This window comes from Hemiscyllium ocellatum, chromosome 16, assembly GCF_020745735.1.
Source record: "Hemiscyllium ocellatum isolate sHemOce1 chromosome 16, sHemOce1.pat.X.cur, whole genome shotgun sequence".
Classification (NCBI taxonomy): Eukaryota; Metazoa; Chordata; class Chondrichthyes; order Orectolobiformes; family Hemiscylliidae; genus Hemiscyllium; species Hemiscyllium ocellatum.
In genome coordinates this window covers 38,908,688-38,934,191 of record NC_083416.1, presented here as the reverse complement: position 1 = coordinate 38,934,191, position 25,504 = coordinate 38,908,688, and positions in this window count along the sequence as shown.

The window sequence follows — 25,504 nt, the reverse complement described above, 5'->3', positions numbered from 1 at the left end:
ATTCAATACTGGAAATTTTAATTCATCATGGACTAGTGAGCTGTAGATTTTCACTGAAAAAAAAAGGCATGTCAAATTGGTGGTAAGTGGCTTAGTTCTAATTCTAAGATTAATTTATCATCTCTTCAAGACGCTCTTTGACAACCATCACTTCTTTTTGTAGTCCAGTCCCTTCAAGACACACAACAACATTCATCAGTCTTTCATTGTTCCTTGCACCTATGTCTTAGCATTCACTTAAATGTTCAGAGTCCTTTTTATTCCTCTGTACCTTCACCTTGGATGGTTGAAAAAGTTGACTTCAAAAGTGGGTGGTCTCACACATGACAGTACTTCGCCTATCAATGTTCCACTTAATTAATCTGTCTGTCTATCTTGTTTACTTCTGTTTTTCATCTGCACAACCTGATGTGCCTTGTAACTCAGTGCTATCTACAAGAGGATATCACCCCTTATTCATTCATCCAAACCACAAATACACACAGTATTAAATACAATTCCTTTGATAACACTATTAATGACATTCCAGAAAGAGAAATATTTATTCTAATCTCCCACCTGAACAACTGCCATTTGAACAAATTTTATTTTTTTCTAATTATTTCGTGCGAAACTACAATCAAATATATTCTGTAAGAATTCTGGAAAGTATCCAACTTGCTGACAACTTCCTAAAACACCAGAACAGTGGAGTGCCACAAAGATCGGTGCTGGGCGCTCTACTTTTTGTCATTTACATAAATGATTTGGATGTGAGCATAAGAGGTACAGTTAGTAAGTTTGCAGATGACACCAAAATTGGAGGTGTAGTGGACAGCGAAGAGGGTTACCTCAGATTACAACAGGATCAGATGGGCCAATGGACTGAGAAGTGGCAGATGGAGTTTAATTTAGATAAATGTGAGGTGCAGCATTTTGGGAAAGCAAATCTTATCAGGGCTTATACACTTAATGGTAAGGTCCTAGGGAGAGTTCCTGAACAAAGAGACCTTGGAGTGCAGGTTCATAGCTCCTTGATAGTGGAGTCGCAAGTAAATAGGATAGTGAAGAAGGCGTTTGGTACGTTTTCCTTTATTGGTCAGAGTATTGAGTACAGGAGTGGGGAGGTCATGTTGCGGCTGTGCAGGACATTGGTTAGGCCACTGTTGGGATATTGCGTGCAATTCTGGTCTCCTTCCTATCGGAAAGATGTTGTGAAACTTGAAAGGGTTCAGAAAAGATTTACAAGGATGTTGCCAGGGTTGGAGGATCTGAGCTACAGGGAGAGGCTGAACAGGCTGGGGATGTTTTCCTGGAGCGTCGGAGGCTGAGGGGTGACCTTATAGAGGTTTACAAAATTATGAGGGGCATGGATAGGATAAATAGGCAAAGTCTTCTGGGGTTGGGGAGTCCAAAACTAGATGGCCTAGGTTTAGGCCGAGAGGGGAAAGATATAAAAGAGACCTAAGGGGCAACCTTTCACGCAGAGGATGGTACGTGTATGGAATGAGCTGCCAGAGGATGTGGTGGAAGCTGGTACAATTGCAACATTTAAAAGGCATTTGGATGGGTATATGAATAGGAAGGGTTTGGAGGGATATGGGCCGGGTGCTGGCAGGTGGGACTAGATTGGGTTGGGATATCTGCTCGGCATGGACGGGTTGGGCCGAAGAGTCAGTTTCCATGCTGTACATCTCTACGACTCTATGACTCTAATAGGCAGATACAAGTTGGCAAATCCATTCAGATCAGCTGTTATTTGTTCAACTGCTTAGTCATCAATCTCTGCTGATAAATTCAAGTTATTCTCCACATTGGCACTGATAGGCAGGATTAGTTGAAACTGTCAATTCCCCTTAATGTCTCTCCATAATTTAAAAAAAGGTAGTTTTATTTTGAAAGGAAAGAAAAACTGCCTGTTTCAAAATCCATTACTGTTGTCAATTTAAAAACAAATCACCAGCAGGCTTTCAGATTTAAAAAGTAGGAATATTATGTATTCAAACATTCATTCCAGAAAGTCTAACTTCATGGTAACTAACCAACATATGTCCCAAAAAAGGTGCAATTAAAAAGGGATAGTGACGATGCACTTTTACAAATAGCAAGAACCAACATTAGATGTGCACATGTTTGAGAGAATCAAGTGAAAGAGATTTTCTATTCTAGAATTTTGTTTCAAAGGCTGTGGTCAGGTCACTCGAATGGTTTATTTAAAGTGAAGACTACCAGCAATTCATAGGGATAGGCATTGGTATCTGAAAGCAAAATTCTTCATAGGTGATCTGTGGATTTATTTTTTTGAGGTGGCTTCATTAGATTATTTTTAAACTTCACAGCTCCTGAAAGGCAGAATGGCACATTCTGTCTCTGCCACTGTGGTACTGCTGGTATTTATTGGCAGTCTGCCAGGTTTCAAGTGAGCAAACAAAACTAATTGGTACAGATACTCAGCAGATCTGGCAGCATCTGTGGAGAGAAAACAGAGTTAACAGCATTGAGTACAGTGACTCTTTATCACAGATGCTGCCAGACCTACTGAATTTCTTCAACAAATTTGTTTGTTTCAGATCTCCAGCTTATTTTTTGTTTAGGTTTCTTTTACGTTTCAGTTTAAAAGATTTGAGCATCATGAGATCCATACACCTGTAAGATAAACAGCCACTGATATTCAAATGGAATATAGATCGTGCTTCGATAGCTCTTGTAGATAATTGCTTCACACAGCCTTCCTTTGTTATGTGATAAACCTGGAGTTATGGACCTGGTGGAGCTTGTCAGGAAAATCCCAGCTCAGACCAGCCACCATGAGTGTGAGTGTTAAGGAAGGCCAGACATTCATTATTGGGCTATTGTGTAAGGGACAGGCTGTATTCAGACCAGCTGATTTGAGAAAAGTGTTCAGAGCCAGATATATGATTTGCCAGGTTCAGAGACAAGCTGGTTAAACAGACCTGTGGGACCTCATCCCAGCTACAACAAATCCAGGAGAGCCCTCTAACTCCCATCCATGCAGTGCCACTTCTTTCCCACAGAAATCTATTGCCCCTTATGCACCTGACATGCCAAGGATCTTTCCATGTTTTATCATTAGCCAGGGGGACTGTTAATAGCACTGCAGGCTGTGTAAAGGAGATTTATCAGAATGTTACTTGGACTGGAGAGTTTCAATTTTGAAAAGTAATTGGACAGACTGAGGTTGTTTTCCTTGAAACAGTGGGATTGAGACGGGGACACAATGGAGATGAATTTAAGGGGCATAGTTAGGGCAGACAGGAATAAACATTTTTTCTTGGAGCGATCAGTGACCAAGGGGTTTAAGGTAAGGGTCAGACAGTTCAGAAGAGGTATGAGAAAAACATTTTCACCCAGATAGTGGTAGGAATCTAGAACACACAGCTGCCTACTTCATCCTTAAAACAAGTTAGACAGCTCCAACCAGAATGAATTTGCCCTAGTGTCCATCAATACCAAAAAGTGATCAAATCACGATGAACACAATGCAAAACACTCCCAAACTTTATTAGGAAACAAGTTACCAAAACATTTCGTACTGAATATACTGTCTCTAATCCTGTTTGACCCCTTAAGCTTACAATACTTCAAGTTTCTTGTAGATTTACATAGCCACTCTGTCTCTGGGTCTGCAAAGTTGTTTTCTTTTCTCTTCTCTGTGGATGATCAGTTGGCCTCTGCCACTTGCCATGCTGATCTCCTCAGAAGGCCTCCATAAGATTCAAGACAATGATCTGCATGTGAACTGTTTTTATAGTTGCTTCATAAAACCATCTGAAAATTCTATACTTCTGGCCAATAAGTGACTCACTTAATAGTTTGAAACAGTGTCAGTGTCAATCATTTGGTTGATGAGATGGTGCTGGTATTGGACAGGGGTTGGACAAAGTTAAAAATCACACCAGGTTATAGTCCAATGGATTGATTTGGAACTACTAGCTTTCAGAGTGCTGCTCCTTTGACAAGTAACTAGTGGGGCAGGACCATAAGAAACAGAATTTATAGCACAAGGTGATTGTGTCATGCAACTGATGTGCTATATGAAACAAAGCAAGATTGCTGTTAAGTCTTTCATCTTTTAGAATGGGTGGCAGGTTTTGATTCATTAATACGTAAATCCAAGAATTACTTTCAAGTCACATTCCCAAGATAACTTCAGGTTTTACTAAAAAAAGGTGATATCTCAACTCAGACAATGCATTAAATGTGTGAGGTTAGAGTCAGACTGGTTCTGTTTCCAAAGTAGGAATATATAAAATGTCACATGGATTGACTACCTGCAGATTGTGCACTTTTTGAGCAAAACAGAACATATCTGCAAATGCAAATTCACCCCATAGACTTACATGTGTCTGCGTGCATGTAAGGGAGGGAGAGAGAGGGGCTGTGTGTATCACACTATAGGTGACCCCACCTCACTATGCACACTCTCTCACACACAAGCACATGTACACAAACACCCTTACATACTCTCACATTCACATGACCCTCTCTGTCTCTCTCTCACACACATACACACTCTCAGACGTACACATACAACCTCACACACAGGCACACCTTCTCACAGGCTTATACTCCAGCATACTTGCAATCTCTCCCTCACACGGACACACACAGAAGTCTATGAGGTGAATTTGCATTTGCAGAAATGTATTTGCACATACATTCTATTTTTGCTCAGAAAAGCACACAATCTGCTGGCATTTTATGAATTCCTACTTTGGAAATAGAACCAGTCTGACTCAAAGTTGCAATACAGACAGACTCCAACATCACACTTAATGCATTGTCGGAGCTGAGATATCACCTTATTTTAAAATAAAATCTTAAGTTATCTTTGGAATGTGACTTGAAGGAAGTTCTGGGATTTATATATTAATGAATGAAAACCTGTAACCCAGTTTAAAGGATGAAAGACTAAACAGCAATCTACGCATTGTGCTTTGACTACCAGTGGGGACACATTCCCTGCAGACTCAAGCAGTACAGTGACCAAATCTGTTCAGAAGGCTCTCAGCCTCAAAAGGTGCACTGCAGTGATACCAAAAGCTGCTCAGATTCCAAAACCAAGAGCTACCGCAACTAACTGATGGGTGAGTCCAGAACCAGAGGACACGGTTTAAAAAAAAGGGGTAGGCCATTTAGAACAGAGTCAATGAGAAACTCTTCACCCAGAGAGTGATGGATATATGGAATGCTCTGCTGAAAATGTGTTGCTGGTTAAAGCACAGCAGATCAGGCAGCATCCAAGGAACAGGAAATTCGACGTTTCGGGCAAAAGCCCTTCATCAGGAATGAGGAAAATGTGTCCAGCTGGCTAAGATAAAAGGTAGGGAGGAGGGACTTGGGGGAGGGGTGATGGAGATGTGATAAGTAGAAGGAGGTCAAGGTGAGGGTGATAGGCTGGAGTGGGTGAGGGCGGAGAGGTCAGGAAGAAAATTGCAGGTTAGGAGGGCGGTGCTGAGTTCGAAGAAATCAACTGAGACAAGGTGGGGGGAGGGGAAATGAGGAAACTGGAGAAATCTGAGTTCATCCCTTGTGGTTGGAGGGTTCCCAGGCGGAAGTTGAGGCGCTCTTCCTCCAACCGTCGTGTTGTTATGTTCTGGCGATGGAGAAGTCCAAGGACCTGCATGTCCTCGGTGGAGTGGGAGGGAGAGTTAAAGTGTTGGGCCATGGGGTGGTTGGGTTGGTTGGTTCGGGCGTCCCAGAGGTGTTCCCTGAAGCGTTCCGCAAGTAGGCGGCCCATCTCCCCAATATAGAGGAGGCCACATCGGGTGCAGCGGATGCAATAGACGGTGTGTGTGGAGGTGCAGGTGAATTTGTGGCGGATATGGAAGGATCCCTTGGGGCCTTGGAGAGAGGTAAGGGAGGAGGTGTGGGCGCAAGTTTTGCATTTCCTGCGGTTGCAGGGGAAGGTGCCGGGAGTGGAGTTTGGGTTGGTGGAGGGTGTGGACCTGACGAGGGAGTCACGAAGGGAGTGGTCTTTGTGGAATGCTGATAGGGGAGGGGAGGGAAAAATATCCCTGGTGGTGGGGTCCGTTTGGAGGTGGCGGAAATGACGGCAGATGATACGCTGTATACGGAGGTTGGTGGGGTGGTAGGTGAGAACCAGTGGGATTCTGTCCTGGTGGCGGTTGGGGGGGGAGGGGGGCGGGACTCAAGGGTGGAGGAGCGGGAAGTGGAGGAGATGCGGTGGAGGGCATCGTCGATCACGTCTGGGGGGAATCTGCGGTCTTTGAAAAAGGAGGCCATCTGGGTTGTTCGGTATTCGAACTGGTCCTCCTGGGAGTAGATGCGGTGGAGACGAAGGAATATGGGATGGCGTTTTTACAGGGGGCAGGGTGGGAGGAGGTGTAGTCCAGGTAGCTGTGGGAGTCAGTCGGTTTATAGTAGATGTCTGTGTTGATTCGGTCGCCCGAGATAGAAATGGAAAGGTCTAGGAAGGGGAGGGAGGAGTCTGAGACAGCTCTGCCCAGAAGGCAGTGAAGGCCAAATGTCTGGATACTTCCAAGAAAGAGATAGATAGAGCTTTCAAACATAGTGGAATCAAGGATTATGGAGATAAGGCAGGAACAGGATACTGATTGTGGATGATCAGCTGTGATCATAATGAATGTTGGTGCTGGCTCGAGGGGCTGAATGGCCGACTCCTGCACCTATTGTCTAACAATATGTCCTGTGTTCCCACATTGTACAGGGTGTGTATTTACGATGCTGAAGCAGCCCTGTCATTCCTCCATTTAATTAATTACTTTACCTGTACTGATACCGCACACTGTGCCAGTATTTCATTGGCTATAAATAAGCCTCACTTCATAAACAAGACTCCGTTACCTAATTTAGATACAATCAACAAATTATATGTACCAATCACCTACTGCTTCCTTAAGATATCATGCGTTGTTGATTTTTGCTCCCCCTAACTGTAGAAAAACTGACTCCTGTTTGATCACTCCAAGTAGAATAACTCAAACAGTCCCACTGCTCTGACTCAACACTCACCTTGTCGGTGTTGCCTCATAACCCCCCTCCCCCTGATTCTCCGAACTAAAATCACAATTAATTCTCCATGGACTTTCTGCCATTTGTGATGAAGAAGAGACCATTGCAACGGGTCTGGGCTGGGAAAAGATAGTTGATGACATGGTACTTGTGTCAAAAGGACTCGTTATGCAGCGGTCAGCCTAATGTTTAATAAAAGTGGTCAGATTTCACTATGGAGCTAAAATTCAATTAATACATATGAATATGAAGCTAATCTCAGTAGTGGTGACCATAGCAACTTGCTGTGAAAACCCAGCTTTACTAATGTCTTCTATGGAAGCAGTCAGAAGTCACATGACACCAGATTATAGTCCAACAATTTTATTTAAAATCACAAGCCTTTGTAGCAATGCTCCTACATCAGATGAAATGAAGGGAAGCACGAAGACACAGAATTTATAGGTAGAGAGATCAAAAAGATAGTACAAATGATGTGATTGACGTGTCGACCGACTGAATAGTAAATCTCTGCAGATGATCAAAAAAGTGTCAGACAGCATGAATAAAATGTCAATAGGTGAATGGCAAGTGAAGGGATAACCTTTAATCCAATTAATTGGGGCAGAGAGATCATTACAAATTTTTTAAAAAAACAAGTATAAGATGGTGCTGGAGACAAACCAAATGACTGGAATAACATGGTGAAAGTGAGCACTGCAGATGCTGGAGATTAGAGTCAAGATTAGAGTAGTGCTGGAAAAGCACAACAGGTCAGGCAGCAACCGAGGAGCAGGAAAATTGACGTTTCGGGCAGGAGCCCTTCATCAGGAATCAGGAATTCCTGATGAAGGGCTCCTGCCTGAAACGTCGATTTAATGATTTGGATGTGAGCATAAGAGGTATAATTAGTAAGTTTGCTGATGACACCAAAACTGCATGTGGCAGATGGAGTTTAATTTAGTTAAATGTGAGGTGCTGCATTTTGGGAAAGCAAATCTTAGCAAGACTTATACACTTTATGGTAAGGTCCTAGGGAGTGTTGCTGAGAAAACAAAAAAAAAAAGAGACCTTGAAATACAGGTTCACAGATCCTTGAAAGTGGAGTTACAGGTAGTTAGTATAGTATGCTTTCCTTTATTGGTCAGGGTATTGAGTACAGGAGCTAGGAGGTCACGTTTCAGCTGTACAGGACATTCCTTAGGCCATTGTTGGAATATTGCGGGCCATTCTGGTCTCCTTCCTATCGGAAAGATGTAGGCTTGAAAGAGTGCAGAAAAGATTTAAGGATTTTGCCAGGTTTATAGAATTTGAGCCACAGGGAGAGGTTGAATAGGTTGGGTTGTTTTCCCTGGAGCATCAGAAGCTGAAGGGTGACCTTATAGAGGTTTATAAAATCATGAGGGGCATGGATAGGGTAAATAGGCAAAGTCTTTTTCTCAGGGTGGGAGAGTCCAGAACTAGAGTATATAGGTTTTGGGTGAGAGAGGAATAATATAAGAGAGACCTGCCAGAGGAAGGTGGAGGCTAGTACAATTGCACCATTCAAAAGGCATCTGGATAGTATGTGAATAGGAACGGTTTGGAGGGATATGGGCAAGGTGCTGCCAGGTGGGACTAAATTGGATTGGGATATCTGGTCGGCATAGACGAGTTGGACTGAAGGGTTATTTCCATGCTATACATCTCTATGACTCCTGCTCCTCGGATGCTGCCTGACCTGCTGTGCTTTTCCAATACCACTTTAAGCTTGATAGGTATAAAAGAGTCGCATGCCGAGGGTCTAACCAAAGTAACAGGTAATCTAAAATTGTACAAACTAATTAGGATATGGAGATGATAAGTTATCAAGGTGGTGTCAAAATAGAATAGTAAGGGTCTTCATGATATGATGCAGAACTGGGCTGAGGAGTGGCAGATGGAATTCAACCCTGTCAAGTGTGAGGTTGTCCATTTTGGAAGCACAAATAAGAATGCGGAATACAGGGCTAATGGTAGGGTTCTTAGTAAGGTGGAGGAGCAGAGGGATCTTGGGGTCTATGTTCATAGCTCTTTGAAAGTTGCCACTCAAGTGGATAGAGCTTGTAAGAAGGCCGATGGTGTATTAGCGTTCATTAGCAGAGGGATTGAATTCAAGAGTCATGAGGTGATGTTGCAGCTGTACAGGACCTTGGGAAGGCCACATTTGGAGTACTCTGTGCAGTTCTGGTCACCTCACTTTAGGAAAAATGTGGAAGCTTTGGAGAGGGTGCAGAGGAGATTTACCAGGATGTTGCCTGGAATGGAGAATAGGTCGTATGAGAATTGGTTGAGAGTGCTAGGCCTTTTCTCATTGGAACGGTGAAGGATGAGGGGTGACTTAATAGAGGTTTATAAGATGATCAGGGGAACAGATAGAGTAGACAGTCAGAGACTTTTCCCCAGGTGCAACAGTGTTACAAAGGGACATAAATTTAAGGTGAAGGGTGGAAGGTATGGGGGGATGTCAGGGGTAGGTTCTTTACCCAGAGAGTGGTGGGGGTATGGAATGCGCTGCCTGCTGGAGTGGCAGAGTCAGAATCATTGGTGACCTTTAAGCGGCAATTGGATAGTACATGGATAGGTGCTTAAGCCAGGACAAATGTTCGGCACAACATCGTGGGCCGAAGGGCCTGTTCTGTGCTGTATTGTTCTATGTTCTATGTTCTATGACGATGGATCTTGGCTATCAGTTTCTGCTCAGCAATTCTGTGTTGTGTCTCTTGAAGGCAGAATGTCCTTGATCGCTGAAGTGTTCCCTGACCGGGAGGGAACAGAATGCAAAAATCACCTTAAATATAGTTTGTATATTTGGGTTGTCTCCAGCACCATTTTCTACTTTTTAAAAAATTATCTCTGCCTCAATTAAATCGGATCATAGGTTATCTGTTCATTTGTTATTCAGCTGTTGACACTTTACTCATGCTGTCTGACACTTTTGATCGCCTCTCAAGATTATTCAGCCTGTCGACACTTCACTCGCACCATTTGTGCTATCTTTTGATCTCTCTGTCTGTGTGCTTCCCTTCATTTCATCTGATGAAGGAGCAAAGCTGAAAAACTTGTGGTTTCAAATAAACCTGTTGGATCTGGTGCAATGCAACTTTGACTTTGTCCACCCCAGTCCACACCAACACCAGCACGTCCACTTCTATGGAAGCAACGACCATTTTTATTTGTACTGTTCAACTCCAAATCTACAACATGGTAAACATTTTACTGCCCTCGCAAGGAATCTAACAAGTCACACCATTTAGGATAGTTAGGAAAGGGAACAAGCGCTGGCCTTGCCAGTTAGAACACATTTGTGAAAAATTAAGAACAAGAGAAACAGTAATAACAAATTGGAAATATGCCCACAAAACTGAGCTGACAGGATCCCGATTCAATGTTGTACAAAATCATGCCTTAAAAGTTGCATTTTCATAATTTAAAAAAAAGGAAAGTCAGGTTTCTCAGAGGCTCTGACAGACACTGAAAACAAGTCATATGGCCAAACAATGCTGCAAGATGGGCAGACATTTGGGAGCTAATAACTGATTGTATCCAAAAGCAGAAAGGCTCTGCACAGGAATTTCAATCCCACCATTTTTCTGTTTAGTTAGCTAGATGGCTGCTTTGCAAATTCTGACACAGTAAAGACAAAATTCTCCTTCATGACATCCATTTACAAAAAGTGAAACCCACTTCATGCAAGTATGCGAGACAAATGTTTCCCCAAACAGTTTGTTTCAAGAGAATAAACTGGTGTTGCAAATAACCCTCAGGTGAAAAGTCACCATGGGGTGGTTAGATGCTATGGGTGCAGAATCCATACAGCAGATACCAATAGAAGTGTCAGAATTCCTAACAATATGCATTGTATGTAGATATTTTCTAACCAAATCTGTTCAGCAACACCACCCACATTTGGAGTAGATGGTATTTGAACCCAAGCCTCCCAGACTAGAGGCAGGGACACTATCAATGCACCACAATTGTATAGCATTATGTTATTAAGGAGTAACAGAGAGGTTGTTAAATGACCCATGGTGTACTTGATGTTTGTACTTTACCCATCATTTTAATGGAAAGTGCACTATTAAATTTAAGCAGTGGTCATGTCAGTATTCTTACTCAATGTGCATTTGCATTAGAAGCTATTGTACATTGCAATATTGACATACAATAATGGTACTGAAGTTTGCCTTCTTTGGGATTACAAACAGTGAATCATGCAAATTAAACCAAACAAAATCTTATCCAGTTATTTATAAAACTGTGCATGTGGCAAGAATACACATCAGATGTTAAATTAGTTATTCATACGTACAGTTAGTAGAGAGAAAAAAAGTGAGACATCAATACTAATCATTAAAATACACCAATATAGGCAGGTGTGGACAAGAACAAAAGAGTGATTACCTTCAAAAGGTACAGGAGAAGGGTATTTGAATTAAGAAACAACAATTAAATTACAAAAACAAATGTTTCAATGAGGCAAATTAGGTGCTATTGTTAACACCACTACACAGAAACCAGTCAACACAAATTTTTAAAAATAGCATGCAGCAGTCTTAACTGACTCCATGTTACTGATGGCGAGTCTTGTCTGCCAGCAATAAACTTCCATAAAAACAGCCCTGTCCGCCAGGGATTTAATATATTGCTTAATATTTTGCACATCTATTTAACAAGTAGCCCAACTACTGTGCAACTTAGCCGAGTGGTGATTACAATATAATGCTGCTGTATTAAGTGATTTTTCTTATAATTACATAAAACGTGTCATGATGTAATGACATGGTATGGAAAGTGTGAAGTATATGCGCTTGAATACCGATCTGAGAACTTCATTATGTAACCATTGCTACTGCATGCAATATATCAAAATATTAAGCTGAATGAGAGTTTTTTAAAAAGTGAGGATTTGAAAATATTACACGATTAATTATAATTACATTTCTGGATCACAATGCCAGACTTTCTATGCTTCCTGTCATCCTCTTATTCTGATGCAACCATTTACCCCATAAGCCTTTTATTTCTATATTTGATTCATGTTCTTAAGCCACTTAATACAATCATATGTGTTATTTTAAAAAAAATCACAGCTGCTTTCCTTATAGACACTTGGATAAGAATTACGAAGCCTGGAAGAAATGCACAATCCAATTTAGTAAATATTCGTCAACCCCGCCCATTGCAGAAGATTTCAGCCAATTCATTTCACTAAGCGAAATATTCAATCGGACTCCACTATAAAAAGGTATATAGCATCTTCACTTTTACAGGCTGCTTATATTTTATAAAACATTGTTAGGCCTCAGCTGAAGTAATTCTGCACATTTGAATGAGTATGTCAATTGCTCAATACAGCTTCAGTGGAGATGTACTAGAATGGTACTAGGGCCAAAGGACCCCAGTTATATGGTAAGGCTAAAGGAGCTGGGAATGTTTGCTTTCATGAAGAGAAGGCTAAAAGGCTTAGTAAATATGCTGAAAACTGATGGGTTTTTGATCAAGTAATGAAGGAGAAACTGCTTTCTGTGACGGGGGGGGGGGGGGGGTGTGGTCACAGTAACCAGAGGAGACAGATTTCAAGTGAAAGCCTACAGAAATAAAAGGAAAAGGGGAGTGGGATAAATTGGCTAACATTCAAAATTCGGCCAGCTCAATGACCAACTTTTGTGCTGTAATGGTTGTAATCAATATAACTACAGGTCGTTCTGTTATAACATGTTCCTTGTCATTGCGAATTTGCTGTAATGCAATTGATGAATTGGGAACGCTCTTTCTAAATCGCAAACGTTTAAAATGCGTTGTCTGTAACAATTACAGTACCAACACTTTAAGCACTGTTTCTAAAGTGTGATTTTTCTACAATGTGGGGTTGCACAAGAACTCAACTGACTGTACTTCTATATAGATTAGATTACTTACAGTGTGGAAACAGGCCCTTCGGCCCAACAAGTCCACACCGACCCGCCGAAGCGTAATCCACCCATACCCCTACATTTACCCCCTACCTAACACTACGGACAATTTAGCATGGCTAATTCACCTGACCCGCACATCTTTGGAATGTGGGAGGAAACCGGAGCATCCGGAGGAAACCCACGCAGACACGGGGAGAACGTGCAAACTCCACACAGTCAGTCACCTGAGGCGGGAACTGAACCCGGGTCTCAGGCGCTGTGAGGCAGCAGTGCTAACCACTGTGCCACCGTGCCGTCCACAAATATAGTTTCCTCTTTTGCTGTAATACATCCTAGCCTTACTGTATTTTGCATACCCAGGATAAAGGCCCACAAAATGAATCATTTCCTCCCCTGACAACTGTTTGTTCCAAGCTTCAGATTACCCCCTCAAACGATCAGTGATCCATTGACCTTCCAGTCACTGCTCCTTATCAGTTCTTACCCGCCATCATCCTATCCTTAAAATGATTATTTCAGTCTCTCAACTCTGCTTTCTCATACTTTACACTCCTTTCTCCATTAAAATCTTTTATTCACCAATTTTTATTTATCTCATCATTCAATACTCCCATTACCCCGATCAAAGTAGGTATATTTCACCTACAAAATGACAAGTGGTCTTGAACATCAACGACAGTACATCAATCTTGTATTGTGGCCCACCTAGCTATGATAAAAACTTGTAAAAATAATGAAAGCAGGAACCTACTTGGAGCTTGAAAATTTATAAGCAATTACAACCACCCTCCAATTATCCACAGCAATTTACAAGTAGCTATAATTAACCAAATTGGCAATTTATAGCAGCTACCTTAAAAGTTAGATTAACAGCAAAATAACAACCACCATGCCCAAAACATTTCCATGGAGACTCAAAAGCAGTATATAGGAAAATACATGGGATGAATGTCATTCTGTTCCACTGTTGCCACTCTTCAGCACATACTTCTGAACATCTGCCTAAGTTATGATAACGAAACAAGATAAACTCAGAGGAAATTCACCTTCATGCAATTTGTAAAAGAAGGCTACTGCAATAAATTTCGATATTCAAGTGATATTCACATTAATCTCTTTAACAAAATTCAGTTCAATCACAGATAGAACAAAAAAGATTTTAAACTGAAAAATGATTAACAAAGTGTAAATCAAAGTGCAAATCAGTGTACTAAAATACTTTGAAATAGTTTGAATAGGATTAATTTACAAAAATATTCACTGCACAGATGTTAAGTCACAGAATATAAAGATTCAGGGACTTAAGATTAATTTTAATATTGCTTCTGAGCTTTCAGAAAAAAAATCTTGTTATTGATGTTAAAAGAAGTTAAATACATTATTCAACATCAGCAAGCATTTTATTTCCTTAATCAAAATTCCTACCTCAAAATAGATTAAATAATATGTTTAATCAAAATATTTCAAACAACATTTATCAAACTTTAGTAAAAGAAATGCTATACCATTTATACTAACACTTAATTTTCTTAGAATGCATTCCAAGGGAACATAAGGATTCTTTTTTGGGAAGGGGGAATTGGAGAAAGAGTCTGGTCCTTCCTGTAAACTTAAGGGAGGGTGGAGAGAAGCTCATCACGCTCCTACTTTTAAAATATTATTTCAGGGAAGTGGAGGACAGGACTGAAGTCAAATTCCTGCAGGTAGTGGAATGTAAACTCTATCTTTTATATAACTGTCTCCATTCAATGGAAGTCAGGAGCATATCAACATGGGTGAGCAAAATGCAAAATGTTCAGGACAGCTGTATGCTTTCAATTAATACTGAGAAGAAAGAAGTGGTAAAGACAGATTCAAATAATTCTAATGGTAAGGAGGGAGGGAAGGAAGGACAAGATTTACTAGAAGGAAACAGACTTCCTAGTCTATGACAAACGGTAAGTTATTTTAAAGTGGAATGCACTTTTTCTCCCATTTGCTGCATCTCCAGTATTTCACCTCAAAGAGCATTGTAGCATCAATGATAACAAAAACATGCATCGTGGACCAATCATTGGCCCATTCAAAACATTTGCGCTAAAATTAAGGGAGATATTGATAAGAATTTTTTTGGGACATAGCATAATAGAATAAAGTGCAGAATGCATTGGCTATCCAACACAATGACTGAAATAAAGTCATGCAACACAGATGCAGCTTCAATGATTGCTGAGGGAAACAATGGTGCAAAAGATGGAATGTCTAATAGCAGTTTGCTAATTGTGTGTTTTGGTAACAATTCAAATTGAACTGTGCTCAAATGTAGAGACATATATTTAATATCTTAATATAATTAAAGTTTGTTTGCTAACGTTGCATGCCTGCCTTTCCATGGGTGATAGGAAAACATTTAGAAAGAGATCATGGACAAAATTAATTAGAATTAAGGAAATTAGCGTACTTATAAATAGATGGTAGGGCAGCCGAGAAAGTAATGCCAACTTAATTTTCCTTAATCTTGTACAAAACGATGGCATTGTTAAGTGCACATTGTCATGGGTACATTCAAGACAAATCATTTTTGACCAACAGGATTGGGTTCTTTGCTGAAGCGTTGGTGACGGGACATGACATTACCCTTCATCAGGATTATGACCAAAACATCAACTCTCCTGCCCCTCGGACACTGCCTGACCTGCTGTGCTTTTCCAGCATTACACTCTTCGACTCTGATCTCCAGCATCTGCAGTCGTCACTTCCTCCTTGGTGAGGGAATCGTCAAAGTTGGCATGTTTGATGTCAATATACACACATTCAAAAGATATTCGAAAAAAAGAGAAACACATTGCCCTTTTGAACAGAATGGGTAAAAACATAGAATATACAATTCAAGTCAATGTAAGAGGTGACAGAAGTCAGTTCGAAGCATGGGGCAATAGAATCCAAATGGTACAATTTTCAAAACGGTGCAGGAATAGCAAGTTGTTGTGATCTGCAATGCACTGTGTAAAATGGTGGTGGAAGTAAATCCAACAGAAACATCCAAAATGAAAACTGGATAAATAATTGAAGGAAAATAACTTACAGGGTTTGGGTACAAACAAGAGTGCAAGAAAGTTGATAGTCATTTCAAGGAGGTGACACAAGCATCACGGGATAAAATTACTTTTTCTACACCCGAATTATTCTATGTTTCTACACATTTGATGCAATACTTATAATTAAGCAATGTATAAATCTTTGTTTGCTAAAACTACAAATCAAATTTAAGTTGGATGCAAAATAATTTAATTCAAATGTGAATGAAATGTAATTCATGTCATCCCAGTGGAATAAAAATTGTAATTAACATTCGTCATAATGATGTATATTTGAGTTGTTCCATTTTTATATAAAGAAGGATTTACAGTTATAAAGTTTCTTTCAGGAGCTCAGGATGATGCAAAGGAATGAGACAATCAATTACAGGGGCGGCACGGTGGCTCAGTAGTTAGTGCTGCTGCCTCACAGCACCAGGGTCCCGTGTTCGATTCCAGGTTCAGGCAACTGTCTGTGTGGAGTTTGCATCAGGTCAGGTAAATTGGCAATGCTAAATTGCCCACAGTGCATTAGTCAGAGGGAAATGGGTCTGGGTGGGTTGCTCCTCTTCGGAGGGTCGGTGTGGACTGGTTGAGCTGAAGAGCCTGTTTCCACACTGTAGGAAATCTGAATGGAGCGAAATGGTGGCTCAGTGGTTAGCACTGCTGCCTCACTGCACCAGGGGGCCAGGTTCGATTCCAGCCTCGGATGACTGTCTGTGTGGAGTTTGCACATTCTCCCCATGTCTGCATGGGTTTCCTCCGGGTGCTCCGGTTTCCTTCCACAGTCCAAAGATGTGCAGGTTAGTTAAATTGGCCATGCTAAATTGTCCATAGTGTTAGGTGCATTAGTCAGAGGGAAATGGGTCTGGGTGGGTTGCTCTTCGGAGGGTTGGTGTGGACTGGTTGGGTCAAAGGGCTTGTTTCCACACTGTAGGGAAACTAAAGACAACGCATTTTTGTTATTAAAATTTGGGCTGAAATGAGAACTGTTTTGAAGATTTGTGAATGCTTTGAAAAGCAAGTAACCTGACCCCTATGGCAAACATGGTGTAAATAGTTAAACGTCACACAACACCAGGTTATAATCCCACAGGTTTAGTTGGAAGCTCACCAGCTTTCGGAGTGTCACTCCTTCATCAGGTGATAGTGAAGGGCTCAATCCTAACATGCAGAATTTATAGCAAAAATTTACACAGTGTGGTGTAACTGAAATCATACATTGAAAAATTGATTGTCTATTAAGCCTTTCATCTGTTAGAATACCGTGATAATTTCACTTCTTTCATGTGTAAATCACAAAACCTTTTTTTATAAAAAAGTTGCATTCTCGGGTTAGCTGTTAACAATGGTGATAGCTAGACAATATGTTGAAGGTGTTGGCCCCCCGTGTTCTCTGTCTATGCCATGACATTTAGATTGATTCTAATCTAAAAAGTGAGATAACGGAGTTCTACATGAATGCATGCAGTTTTTGAGCAAAGTACGATGTAATCCTGCAAGTATAAATTCACCCCACAATATATATGTGTGCATGTGGGTCTTTGTGTGTGTGTGTGTGTGTGTGTGTGTGTGTGTGTGTGTGTGTGTGTGTGTGTGTGTGTGTGTGTGTGTGTGTGTGTGTTTGTCTGTCTATCTGGGTTGGGGGTTGTGAGTGTGAGAAAGTGTGTGTGTGTGTGTGTGTGTGTGTGTGTGTGTGTGTGTGTGTGTGTGTGTGTAGTGAGTGTAGAGTGTCTTAAGTCTGTGAGGGGGTGCACATGTGAGCGTGGGAGTGTGTGGGAGTGTCTGTGTGCGCATTTGTGTATATGTGTGTCCATGTGTATGTGTGTATAGGAGTGCGTGTGTGTGTGACATGAACGCAAGGTCCTGGTTGAGGCCCTCCCTATGGGCACTGAACTTAGCTATCATAGCTAAGTTTAAAATCACACACCACCAGGTTATAGTCCAACGGGTTTAATTGGAAGCTCACTAGCTTTCGGAGCGATGCTCCTTCATCAGGTGATAGTGGAGGGCTATCACTGATGAAGGAGTGTCGCTCAAAAAGCTAGTATGCTTCCAATTAAACCTGTTGGACTATAACCTGGTGGTGTGTGATTTTAAACTTAGCTATGATAGCTAAGTTCAGTACCCAAAGGGAGGGCCTCAACCAGGACCTTGGGTTCATGTCACATACACACATACACACGGACACACATATACACAGACACGCACACGGACACACAAACACTCCCACATGCACCCCCTCGCAGACTTAAGACACTCTGCACTCACTACACACACACACTTTCTCACACAACCCCAAACCCAGACAGACACACACACACACACAAAGAACCATATGCACATATATTTTGTGGGGTAAATTTGTACTTGTAGGGTTACATTGTACTCTGCTCAAAAACTGCATAAATTCATGTAAAACTCAGTTATCTCACTTTTTAGATTAGAATCAATCTAAACATCATGGCATAGACAGAGAACACAGGGGGCCAACACCTTCGACATATTGTCTAGCTATCACCATTGTTAACAGCTAACCTGAGACGGCAACTTTTTTTAAAAAAGGTTTTGTGATTTACACATGAAAGAAGTGAAACTATTACGATATTCTAACAAATGAAAGGCTTAACAGACAATCAATGTTTCAATGTATAATTTCAGTTACATCACACCGTAAATTTTTGCTATAAATTCTGTGTTAGGTTTGAGCCCTCCATTATCACCTGATGAAGGAGCGTCACTCCGAAAGCTAGTGTGCTTCCAATTAAACTTGTTGGACTATAACCTGGTGTTGTGTAATTTTTAACTTTGTACACCCCAGTCCAACACCGGCATCTCCAAAACATGGTGTAGATAGCCATTCCAAAACAAAACCGGCAACTGCAGATGAAGATAAGAGGTTCTGTGCACATATGCAGATAGATGGCAACAACTGACCAATAAACGGTCCACTGACCAATGACAAAAAAAATGTTTTGCCTGACAACATTTCAGTGATTGGTCCTTAGATAACTTAACAGCTTTGGGCTGGGAACAAAAGCAAACTTGATCGCCACCAATACAGGAGTGGTTTCTTTTCTCTGCAATAAAAAAAACATTAAAACAGCTCATCTTTCCCTCAGCATCTTTTCTGTTTTAAGCTGCGACTCTTAGCTGAAGTGTTGGAGACTTGAAAGTGAACCAACCAATTTCTGTCTCTTGGAAATTAGTTGAAGCACCTGGAGAAAGGCAACTGAGCATTAATAAGCTGATCACCATAAGAAGAGTTAAAGGATTGTCTCAGCCATTTATAAATTAGGACTACTGACCTGTCTTCCAGCTTCCTTTGCCCACAAGTTATTTTTCTTTGAGAATATAAAGAGATTAGAGTTTTAATTTGTTGTGATTTATCCCTACAGTTTAGCTATAGCTAGACTTTAATTACATGTCATAAATAAGTACAGAAACTTAATTTCTGGACAAAACCTGGACTAAGTAAATTGAAGAATTGTACATGCTTATTTTAAAACCTTTAACTATTATGGGGACTCCAGGAATAACAGGGATTATACATCTACATAGCTAAAGTTAACATAAATAACATTTGGCTGAGTGTACTACCATGCTTTCTTTGGAGGGAAAAGTCTTTTATTGATCTAATTTACCTTTACAGATGAAATTGTATGAATAACCCATTAAATGTGTCAGCCAGTAATGTATCAATATCTATTAACTGCATCCTAACCTCTGTTTCAAATGCTGCTGACAGGGTATACTTCAGAATGTAGACAGGAGTTTAGGCATTTTTTTCCCCTCAGTAGGTTCCTGGTTTAAGTCGTACTCCAGATCAGAGTGAAAAAATCAAGCTAGTAGTCCAGTGCTGGAAAAGCCCACTTCTGAACGAGATGTTAAAGAGACCCTACCTGTCACCATGGATGCGCAAGATCCAATTGCACTATTTTAAAAAGGAGCAAATTCACCGAGGTCCTGACCAATCTTTCTCCCTCACATCAACAACACAAAGCCAGAATGATTTAGTCAGATTGTTTATAGTTGCTGTTTGAATGCAAATTTGTTGCAACATTTTGTAGATTCCAAAGAATATAGAAGCATATGCAGGCCACTCAGCCCAGCGAGTTTACTCCACCATTCTAAATAGAAACATTAAAAGATAGTTGTAGGAGTAGACCATTTGGCCCCTCAAACCCACACCTCCACTCAATGTGATCATGGCTGATCATGCCATTTCAGTATATCATTCCCACTTTATCTCCATATCCCTTGATCCCTTTAGCTGCAAGGGCCATGTCCAGCTCCCTCTTGAATATATTTGATGAACAGGCTGCAATAGCTTCCTGTGGGAGAAAATTCTACAGGTTCTGAAGGAAGAAATTCTTCCTCATCTCTGTCCTGAATGATTTACCCCTTATTCTTAGGCTATGACCCCCAGTCCTGGACTTCCCCAGCATTGGGAAATGGTTTCCTCCACATCTAGCCTGTCCTGTCCCACAGGATTTTAAATGTTTCCAATGAGATTCCCCCTTCATTTCTACTAAATTCCAGTGAGTACAAGCCCAATCTATCGAGTATTTCCTCATATGTCAGTCCTGCCATCCCAGGAGTCAGTCCGGTGAATCTTTATTGGATTCCCTCAATAGCAAAAATGCCCTTCCTCAGACTGGGAGACCAAAGATGCACACATTACTCAGGGTGTGATGTCTTCAAGGCCCTGCAATAACTGCAGTAAGACATCCTTACTCTAACACTCGAATCCACTTGCTGTGAAGGTAGGCATGCCATTAGCTTTCCTCACTGCCTGCTGCACTTACATGCCAACCTTCAGCGACTATTCTACCATAACACCCAGGACTTGTTGCACCAAACCTTTTTCTAAACTGCCACCAGATAATAATCTGCCTTTTTTTTGCGACAAAAGTGGATAATCTCACATTTATCCACATTACATTGCATTTGCCAAGTATTTGCCCATCAGCTCATCTGTCCAAATCATCTTGCAGCCTCTTAGCATCCTGCGCACAGCACACACTGCCACCCAGCTTAGTATCACCTGCAAATTTAGAGATATTGCATTCAATTCCTTCATCCAAATCATTGTAGTGTATATTGTGAACAGCTGAGATTCCAGCACTGATTCCTACGGTATCCCCCTTGTCACTGTCTACTATTCCAAGTCTCTACTTCCTGTCTGCCAACCAGTTCTCAATCTATGTCAATACCTCCGAGACCACGAGCTTTAATTTCTCTTGGCTGATCATTCACATCACTATTTCTTGGTGTCATGTCATCAGTACCTGTAAAAATCTATTAATCTGCTTGGATCGTAATGATTGGAGCAAAGAATTCCAAATATTTGCCAAGGTCAGTTTTGTGTCAGTAATAAATTACTTGCCTCCATTTTGGCAAATGTGTCACCTGGTTCTAGATCTGATTCACAGGGAAAATACCATTTCTGCATCTATTCTGTACATCCCTTTAAATAGTCTTTGAAAGGTTTGAATGGAAATTGCATCTCATTCTTCTAAACATCAGAAAAACACAAGCCCTGTCTTTTTAATTACTCCTCAGAACATTCCCAACATCTCAGGATGGAATTACGAACCTCTACTGCACTCCTAGTATATTTTTCCTTAAGCAAGGCAACCAGAACTGCACACACCTCTCTAGATGTGATCTACCCAGTGCTCTGTACAATTGATAACAGACAGTTTTACTTCTGTGCTCAAATCCTCTTGTGATAAAGGCTAGCATACCATTTGACTTAAGAATTGCTTTTTTGCATATTTTTTGTGTATTATGAACAAGGACAACGAGCTCCCTGCAGACATCACTACTTATTGGCTGTAAAATGCTTTGAGATGTCCAATAGCAGCAATAGCAGTGAAGGTGTTAGGGGTAAAAAAGATTTGCATTCTACATCTTTTTTTTCTTTCCTCTTGATATTTGCAACATCCTCTTCTTCGGCAAATCACCTGCAATGCATTCTTTCAGTGCCTTAGCTATGCCAACTTTTTTTAAAAAACTAGTTAGGGCATCACTAACTAGGCCAGCATTTAATGCCAATCCCTGATTGCCAGAGGGCATTTGACATTCAACAATATTGCTGTGAATCTGGAGTCACATGTAGTCCAGACCAGGTAAAGATGACAGCTTTCTTCCCTAAAAAGGACATTAGTGAACCACATGGATTTTTACAGCAATCAATGGTTTCATGAGACTCTGAATTCCACATTTTATTGAATTCAAATTTACCATCTTCCACGGAGGCATTCGAACATTGGTCCCCAAACCATTACTCTGGATTAACAGTCTGGCGATAATACCGCTATGCCATCAGCTCTCCCTACTTCCAATTTTTTTTTGTTCGATAAAGAGCCCCATCCTTTTACAATGTTTAGGTTTACAGAAGACTTGTTCGCTTTGATATTACTCCTACGCATCGTTTTCTCCCTCTTTTCATTTTTTCTGCTCTGTACTTTCTGGATTCAACTTGGTTAACTATGTCATGAACCTAACATTTATCATAACAATTTTAAAAACAAAATATGAAAAAGGAAGATCATCTTTGTTCATGAGAATAATTCTATCCTCTCATTTTTGAAACTAGATTTGAATACAGCTCAAATCTAGAGACAATGAGGTCAAGTCATTTCAATTTAGTTGATGATTAGATCTATAGCTCAAAGTATTCACAATTCTCACTCAGTACCTCTACGTGGAAGTGACTTCTAAAATTACTCAAGTTAATGAACATTAGGGTATTGAACAAGACTAAATTGTAAAAGGAGAATATTACAGATGATGCAAATCTTAAATAAAAGCATAAAATTCTGGCAATCAGCTTATTGCACAGCATCTGGACAATTGTGATGGGAATACTTAATACGGAGTTAAAAACTCAAGCATTTTCTGCAGAACATTTTATACCATATTGTCTTCAGTCTAATAGCTGCCACATACCTAATTGGAAGTTTCCAGATCTTTTAAATCTGACTAGATCAAATGTATCCATGTACACATTCATAAAAGAAGCAGGTCTCTGAATTTTTCATATTTCAGTAAATGTTAAAGCTCTAATCTTTAAGGTTTAGTCAGCTACTAGCTTTGGGCTTCATTCATGCCTCAGCAAAGTTAGACAATGAATAACAAGGTTGCAATCTTGATCCTGAAATGGTGGCAAGTTAGCTGATTTTGTCTAGAATGTGCCTAGGTTTCTCAAGGCACAGCAATTGAAATCAATTGCCTCAAGCACCAGAGATTAAAAGGAGGATTGGCAATGTTTCCGCCTAATCAGTATCATTGAAGTACACATCATGTGAAAACAGGTTAAGGCTTTTCAGGATAAGACTTTTACAGTATCAGGGACAATGTTTTTGGGCAAAGTATTAGATGACAACCAACAAGATACCATATTCCAGAAATTATTCAATAGATTTTAAAGGCAAAAGGGATATAGAAGGAACTAAATTGACCCAAATTCAGACTGAGGGAAGTGCTTGAAAGCTCCCAACAATCACCATTACTCAATATCTGACTGTTGCTATGAAAATGACAAAACTTCATTCTTTTTGAGCACTAACATAATATTTCTATTGCTACGCATCAGCTAGCAATTCAGTATGAGCCAAATATACCCAACTACATTAGAGGAAGATAGCAAAAACTTTGACCAATTGAAATTAATTAATTATAGCTTTTGTGGTGTACCTAGTGAATGACATTCAAAGGTTAACAACAATAATCTAACTTATATTAACTAAACTGGTATAGTGGTTAAATGACTAGGCTAGATAGGGAGGATAAATCCCAATTTAGCAGTTTGAGGATTTGAATTCATCTTGAGAAAAACACACACCCTGGATGGCAGCAATATAATAATGATTGCCAAACTGGCATTAAAAAATTTGTTCATTAGTTTTTTAGAAGATGTATTATCCTTATCTTATCTAACCTATGTAAATGTCAATTGTACAGCAAACAATTACTATTATAGAAACATATTGAATGTAACAAATACTTAGTAGCATGCAGCTGAACTCTATGAAAGTATTTTTGGGTCATAAAGTTATATATCAGGCTATATAGCAATGGAAATGCAGCTATACTCTTATGCAAAATCTAGGCTAATAAGTCCATCATTGTAATGGATTAAATTGAATGGTATCACTGCCAATGGGCAGTGAAAATGTGCAGGGAGTTGGTGATTTAATGTTATCGAGACTGGAATCGTAATGCACGGACACAACCAAATACTCTGGATGTACTGGTTTGAATGCGACCATAGAAGATAGCAAAATTCGAATCAATGAAAATCTAAAATTAAAAGCTAGCGTAATCATATAAAGCAACATGTCACACCTTACCCAGTCTTGCCCACATCTGATTCTAGATAACAGTAACAGTCAAAATCATATAGCACCAAAATTGACTCTTCAGTCCATCTTGTCAACTGGACATCCCAGACCCAGTCTCGTGGCCAGCATTTGGCCAATATCCCTCAAATCCTTCCTATTCATTTACCCACCCAAATGCCTTTTAAGTGTTAAGTGTTGTAATTCTACCCACCTCCACTTCCTCTAACTTGTTCCATGCACACACCACACTGTGAAAAAGTTGCCCCTCAGGTCCTTTTAAATCTTTCCCCTCTCACCATAAACCTATGCTCTCCAGTTTTGGACGCCCATAACCTAGGAACAAAAATTCTTGGCTGTTCTCCCCATCCCCTCACGATCTTATAAACTTCGATAAAGGTTACCCCTCTGCCACCAACACTCCAGGGGAAAAAAGGCCCAGAATATTCAACCTCTCCCTCGTCAAACGCTCCAGTCCAGCAGCACCTTGTAAATCTTTTCTGCATCCTTTCAGATTTAAACAAAGACAGCCAGAATTGTACATAGTATTCTAAAATGTGGCCTCACCAATGTCCTGCATGACATCCCAAATCTATATTTAAATGTTCTGACCAATGAAGGCAAGCATGCCAAATACCTTCTACCAAATGCCAGTCTACCTGCCACTCCACTTCTATGGACCTGCACCCTTTTGTTCAGCAACACTCCCCAGGGTCTTACCACTAAAGTGTCCTGCCCCGGTTGCCTTTCCAAAATACAACACCTCATCTATCTAGTTAAAAGACACACAACATCAGGTTATAGTCCAACAGGTTTAATTGGAAGCACACTAGCTTTCGGAGCATCGCTCCTTCATCAGGTGATAGTGGAGGGCTCAAACCTAACACAGAATTTATAGCAAAAATTTACAGTGTGATGTAACTGAAATTATACATTGAAACATTGATTGTCTGTTAAGCCTTTCATCTGTTAGAGTACCGTGTTGATTTCACTTCTTTCATGTGTAAATCACAAAACCTTTTTTTAAAAGTTGCATTCTCAGGTTAGCTGTTAACAATGGTGATAGCTAGACAATATGTCGAAGGTGTTGGCCCCCTGTGTTCTCTGTCTATGCCATGATGTTTAGATTGATTCTAATCTAAAAAGTGAGATAACTGAGTTTTACATGAATTTATGCAGTTTTTGAGCA